A 7,500-nucleotide genomic window follows, 5' to 3' on the forward strand; every position below is an offset into this window, starting at 1 on the left:
CGGATTTCCACACGAAAACCCACCATAATACCTACCATACCACATCCAAATTACCTTCCCCGCTCCCCGGCAAAAATTACACATCCCACACCTCTGACATCATCACCACTCACTACTCATGTTATCATACATCTACACACATCAACATTACCTTTACAAGTTTATGCGTACCCTCACCCTACAGCGAAGGTCACCTAGTCATCTGCCCTAGATCCCCAGATAGGATCGCCGAAGTCGGGTCAGCTACAGAGAGGGATTGGTTACACTATATTCCGTGTCCCCTCGGACACTAATATGATATGGCTTACTGCTGTATACCATTACAAAACTAAGATTTTCCCTATATTTAAGTTTTTACCTATATTTTAGATTATGAATGTGAGGTAAAAATAACAAATCAGGAAAATGAAATATGCATATTTTGGAGAGTTGATGTGCTAGCTCGGGTATTAATTCGGGTATTGTTTTATTTCTCCATTAATGTTTCTTTTCACATTCCTGCTTTTATAATCCTTATAAATGGAGTTCCACAACGGTTCTTTGACTTTCACTTTATCCAACAAGGCGTAAATAACTTCCGAAGAGAGCTATATACTTTTAGCGTATCGAAGGGGGTTGATGTTTATGTTCGTTAGTAAAATGAACGTTTATCTGAATTATCTATAGACAATTAATGATACATCGTTTGTTCGATGCAATATTCTTTGTGGCAAATAATTTTTTTTTTCCCATGATATATAATATTTTTTTAAAGATTCTAAGCAATGAGTTTACCATAATTATATTATAGTTTTTGTTTTGGCAATATATTTCAGCTCTAGGCAGGGATAAAATACCGACAGAGCGTTTTCACACTGCGGAGGGATTTTCATCTCGGACCCGTTTTACAGAATGGGCAGCATCCAGTTCTGTAAAGGATCCCTGGACAGAATTGATTAATGTGACCGGCCCTTAGATCTGTGTTTTGTTTTTTATGTTTAATGTTTCTAATGTTTTTAATGTCTTTGTTGCTTTTTTCCCCCCTATGTTATTAGGCCAAGATTAACAACAATGACAATCTGCTGGGTAGGAGGGGGCCCCTGCCCCGTGGGGCACCGCCCATTACGCGTGCTCACATAGCAAAGGATGTCTCCTGCCCTAAAAAGATTTATCAGACACGGCTACACCCTGTTCTCGTACATCCCTCGTTTAAATAAACAAAAAAGTGCCCACTGAACCTCGCTCTCAGCTCCTAGGAGCTGGAAGGGAGGCAGCCGAGGGTCTCACCTGCAACGGCTATCATAGCGGTTCATACCTGCTATGATAATCCCTGGCGGGGGCGAAAAAAAATGTTCTCGTGTTTATCATTATGTTTATTTTGTTCTTGTTTCACCATCATCTTTCCTCGCTTAAATTTCAATTTCCCATTGCTCTACCATCATCTTGCATCATCAGCTAACTACCCTTAATTTCCCCTTTCCCCCATCCTTGAACTGAGGATTCCTCCCCCTCCTCCCCCCCTCTTTAGTTCATCAGACAGAAATCAACACAGCTACAAACAGAACCATGGCAGACAAAACGGAGGAGATATTCAAGCGCGAACTTTATCGGAGATAAAAGCAGATGAAGGGGGTTTTAATACCGAAGGAGCAATATTTCCAAGTCCAGCAACAGCACAAAGAGTCGCCATGAATACTACCTGCTCACAAAGTAAGTACATGTATAAGGTAACCAAGGGGGAGCCGTGGATTCGTAAAAAATAACTGTATTGTTGTATTGCTGATTATTGTATTGATTAATGTGTTAAGTGTTGATTGTCATGCACGAATCAACATTTTTGTCGTATGAATCGATAATTTTATAGGAATACACTGTTGTTCTCACTTCATAACTTATTGCTCACTGTGGCACCGCAGGGGATGAAGGCTCACTTCGGAGACTATCGCAACCCAAACTATGGTTTTTCAATACAAATCAAAAGATTACTGGTTTTTTATAGTTACTAAGTTGCCTCCGACCATACATTCGTGTCTTTTTCCGATACCCGCAACACACTCTTTAGTTTACCATAGTAATTAAAAAGATTAAACTGTGTAATTGAAAGCTTTTCCCCGAAGTTGCCACTGACGCATACATTTATATGTCTGCTTCAGATATGAGATACTTCATGCGGTGATATAGAAAAACTCATAAAGAAACGAAAGAGCGACGATGAACCGGTCCTGTACTACGTCGCCCATCGAGGATACTTATGACGTAAACGTTTGAGCACACATCGCTACAGGTCATGGCGGGCGGGATCGCATGATCAAAGAAACAGCAAAGAAATACGTTAACATCAAAACGGGAAGTTTTTGAATTGTTTAAATCGTACTGTGAAGGTGCCAGAAGAAAAGAAAGCGACCAGTTAAAAAAGGTGGGGTTTTGTTCGACCCATCTTGACAGACGGGTTTTTTCTTTCACGGCCAAGTGGACTTGATTGATATGCAATCGATGGCACGGGGTTTTCCTACAAATGGATCATGGTCTATCAAGACCACCTCACCAATTATGTGTCCTGCGTCCGCTGTCGTCAAAACGTGCAGCAGAAGTGGCGCATCATCTCACTGACATATTTCTCTTTTTTCGGAGCTCCGTACATATTACAGAGTGATAATGGGTCAGAGAGTAAAACAGCCGAAATGTTTCAGTGAGCTAAAAAATCATCGGGCCCAAATTGTCCTCGTTCATGGAAAGCCTCGACATCCACAGAGCCAAGGATCCGTGGAAAGAGCAACGGTGGAAAGAGCAAAGACATGCTGGTTGCATGGATGGGAGACAACAACACCACTGATTGGAGCATTGGAATCAAGTTTGTCCAGTTCCAGAAGAATTCCAGCTTCCATGCAGTTATTCGCAAATCATCCTATGCAGCCATGTTTGGTTTGTGAAGCCAAAGTAGGTCGGGACATCGTCCTTGCTGCCTGATGAGGTAATTCAAAGGATGCAGTTTTGAGGATGATCTGTTAGCTGTACTCACCATCGGTCAAAACGGAGATGAACCAGTCCTGTTCCCAGTGCTGAATCAGCCGAAGTTCACTTGATACGGAACGTCCCAGTCCTCCTTCAGAAAGTCCCCAACACCTGTACCTGTCCGACTTGTATCAGCTGAGGTTCACGTTGATGCGAGCGTGGCCATCATCCTTCAGTAGACCCGAACCTTCCGGTACCTTGTCGTTCTCATGCAGCCGGGGTTTGGGACATCGATGCTAACGTGGCTGTCATCAGTCAACCAGTCTCCACACCCAGAGAGAGATCAGCCCTACTGTCAGCTGAGCAGAAACTTTGGTCAACCCCGGTGCAATCGCCCGAAAACGTTTTGAGTCGCAGAGAAAATAATATCATTGCCCAGAGAAAGGTGCCCATACGAGTCAACTTCCCCAGGCTGAACGCATGGTAAAACAGAGTCGAATTGACCTTGAGAACCACTTGACAATGCTGCTGTTCCCTATTCCACTGGTAGACAGGGGTCGAGGTGATCCTGGGAACATTCTCGGTGTCATCTTGGAACTGACCAAAATGACATGTTACACCATTTAGTCAAGGCAGGAGTTCTGAAGGCCAAGCTGTCACGCAACCATTTTTGACTTATGCCCTCAGCGCCTTCTGGGAGAGGACTCCATCATTCGCGACAGGGTGGTATCTGTTACCTTTCAATAAAACTGTGGTGAACAGGTTTTGTCAAATGCAACTGCACAGGCCCCAAAAAAAGTGTCAAACAGATGCAAGTGCTTTAAAAACAAAGTTAGATGTAACAGTAAGTGCTACGCCATTATGACTTATGCTAATAAAGTCTAAACTTGGACCTCTTTGACAATGCTTCAATTCAGGGATATATAACTAAAAATTGTGTGAACAGTATTCACATGTGAACAGTAAATTCATTATCTTATGCACAAATGCAGGACAACTTTCACAGTACCTAATTGTATTTCATGACCTGAAGGAAAGTAGACAGGTAATGTCTATGGAGCTAGTACGATCCTAGTTGCACACTCCTTTTAGTGGGTCGTGTGGCATGGTTGGTTTAGCAAATGGCTTCCCGGGTTTTATACCCGGGGTGACCTAGGTTCGAGTCCTGGTCAGGGGGGGTTTTTTATTTATCGATATCAATGCGGGATTGCATTATTCCATCTTTCATAAATACACCTCAGGACATCTGACATAGGATTTGAATTGCTAAATCAATTTCCACCGAGTGCCCACGGGGAGTGAGCGTAAAACTTCGCTGTCATTACTCAAGTATGGTAGACAGGTAAATGTCTATGGAGCTATTAATCCCAGTTGCACACTCCTTTTAGTGGGTCGTGTGGCATGGTTGGTTTAGCACTGGCTTCCGTTCATACCCGGAGTGACCTAGGTTCGAGTCCTGGTCAGGGAGGGTTGTTATTTATCGATATCCATGCGGCATTGCATTATTCCATCTTTCATAAAAAAACACCTCAGGACATCTGACATAGGATTTGAATTGCTAAAATCAATTTCCACCGAGTGCCCACGGGGAGTGAGCGTAAAAATTCGCTGTCATTACTCAAATATAAGTAGACAGGTAATGTCTATGGAGCGAGTAAGATACGAGTTGCACACACTTTTAGTGGGGGCGTGTGGCATGGTTGGTCTAGCACTGGCTTCCGGTTTCATACCGGAGTGACCTAGGTTCGAGTCCTGGTCAGGGAGGGTTGTTATTTATCGATATCAATGCGGGATTGCATTATTCCATCTTTCATAAAAAACACCTCAAGACATCTGACATAGGATTTGAATTGCTAATCAATTTCCACCGAGTGCCCCCGGGGAGTGAGCGTAAAACTTCGCTGTCATTACTCAAGTATGAGTTAGACAGGTAATGTCTATGGAGCTAGTAAGATCCTAGTTGCACACTCCTTTTAGTGGGTCGTGTGGCATGGTTGGTTTAGCACTGGCTTCCGGTTTCATACCCGGAGTGACCTAGGTTCGAGTCCTGGGCAGGGAGGGTTGTTATTTACGATACAATGCGCATTGCATTATTCCATCTGTCAGAAAATACACCTCAGGACATCTGACATAGGAAATTTGAATTGCTAAATCAATTTCCCCCGAGTGCCCACGGGGAGTGAGCGTAAAACTTCGCTGTCATTACTCAAGTATGAGTAGACAGGTAATGTCTATGGAGCTAGTAAAATCCTAGTTGCACACTCCTTCTAGTGGGTCGTGTGGCATGGTTGGTTTAGCACTGGCTTCCGGTTTCATACCGGGGTGACCTAGGTTCGAGTCCTGGTCAGGGAGGGTTGTTATTTTTTCGATATCAATGCGGCATTGCATTATTCCACTTTCATAAAAAACACCTCAGGGCATCTGACATAGGGTTGAATTGCTAAATCAATTTCCACCGAGTGCCCACGGGGATGAGCGTAAAACTTCGCTGTCATTACCCAAGTATGAGTAGACAGGTAATGTCTATGGAGCTAGTAAAATCCTAGTTGCACACTCCTTTTAGTGGGGCGTGTGGCATGGTTGGTTTAGCACTGGCTTCCGGTTTCATACCCCGGGGTGACCTAGGTTTTTGAGTCCTGGTCAGGGAGGGTTGTTTATTTTTATCGATATCATGCGGCATTGCATTATTCCATCTTTCATAAAATACACCTCAGGACATCTGACATAGGATTTGAATTGCTAAAACAATTTCCACCGATGCCCACGGGGGGTGAGCGTAAAACTTCGCTGTCATTACCCAAGTATGAGTAGACAGGTAATGTCTATGGAGCTAGTAAGATCCTAGTTGCAAAACTCCTTTTAGTGGGTCGTGTGGCATGGTTGGTTTAGCACTGGCTTCCGGTTTTATACCCGAGTGACCTAGGTTCGAGTTCTGGTCAGGGAGGGTGTTATTTATCGAGATCAACGCGGCATTGCATTATTCCCTCTTTCATAAAATACACCTCAGGACATCTGACATAGGATTTGAATTGCTAAATCAATTTCCACGAGTTTCCCCGGGGGGTGAGCGTAAAACTTCGCTGTCATTAAATCAAGTATGAGTAGACAGGTAATGTCCCATGGAGCTAGTAAGATCCTAGTTGCACACTCCTTTTAGTGGTCGTGTGGCATGGTTGGTTTAGCACTGGCTTCCGGTTTCATACCCGGGTGACCTAGTTCGAGTCCTGGTCAGGGAGGGTTGTTATTTATCGATATCAATGCGGCATTGCATTATTCCATCTTTCATATATATATATATATAATATATATATATATATATATATATATATATATGTATATATATCATATATATAAATATATATATGTGCATATAGAAAAATATATATAATGTATATAGATACACAAATTACATATATATATATATAAAATATATATATTATATATATATATATATAAAAATAACACCACACACACACACACACACACATATATATATGGAAGAAAACCCACAATACAAAGCTAATTTATGAAAGTCAGACTACAGTTTCAGAGTCCACCTGGATTCCATCTTTGAAACTGTAGTCTCACTTTCAAAAAAAATTAATTTCATATTGTGGGTTTTTCTTCCATTGCATCAGCACGGAAGAGCGTTTGCTATTCACACACCACACACCACACACACACACACACACACACACACAACACACACACACACCCACACACACACACACACACACATACACTATATATATATATATATATATATATACATATATATATATATATATATATAATATATATATATATATTATGTATTTTATTATCCCATATATATGTAAATTGTAGGCCGATATGCATATATGTATATATATATATATATATATATATATATATATATATATATATATATGTATATATATATATATATATATATATATATATATATATATATATATATATAATTTTATATATACATATCACACCACCATCATCATCAAGGGCTAACGCCGACGGGGCTCGTGGCCGCATCCACCTTTCGCTTCCAACCACGAGGATCCCTCGGGGCGAGTCTCCAGGCAGGAAAACGGCCTATCTGTAACTTCTAGCGAAAGGTCTCGTCGAGCTGCACAAACCATGATCTCCTAGGTCGTCCCCCAGGTCTCCTCCACCCAAAGTTGTCTCGCGAGAGACAATCTGGGGGGCGGGGCGTCCACAGGGGGACGAGCTAGGTGGCCATATAGCCTGATTGGGGATCCCGGATTATACAAGTAAAAGGTCCCATGCCAGTCTCACGGTTTTAGCCGCCGGTTGGACACGCGGTCCCCGCACTGTACCCCCATGATCCCGGCGAAGGGACTTGTTACAAAAGGCATCAAGGCAAAGACTCCAAGACACTGGATAACGTCCCTGGTTTCGCTTCCATAGAGCAAAACTGGCAGTATCAAGGCCTTGAAGCACGCAGCTTGGTCCTTCTGCATAGGTACCGACATCTCCAAACGCTCTTGTTGATCGAGTTCATGGCTGCTGTTGCCAGACCAATCCGTCTACTGACTTCCTGGTCTGACAACC

The sequence above is a fragment of the Penaeus monodon genome, unplaced genomic scaffold (assembly GCF_015228065.2).
Source record: "Penaeus monodon isolate SGIC_2016 unplaced genomic scaffold, NSTDA_Pmon_1 PmonScaffold_3678, whole genome shotgun sequence".
NCBI lineage: Eukaryota > Metazoa > Arthropoda > Malacostraca > Decapoda > Penaeidae > Penaeus > Penaeus monodon.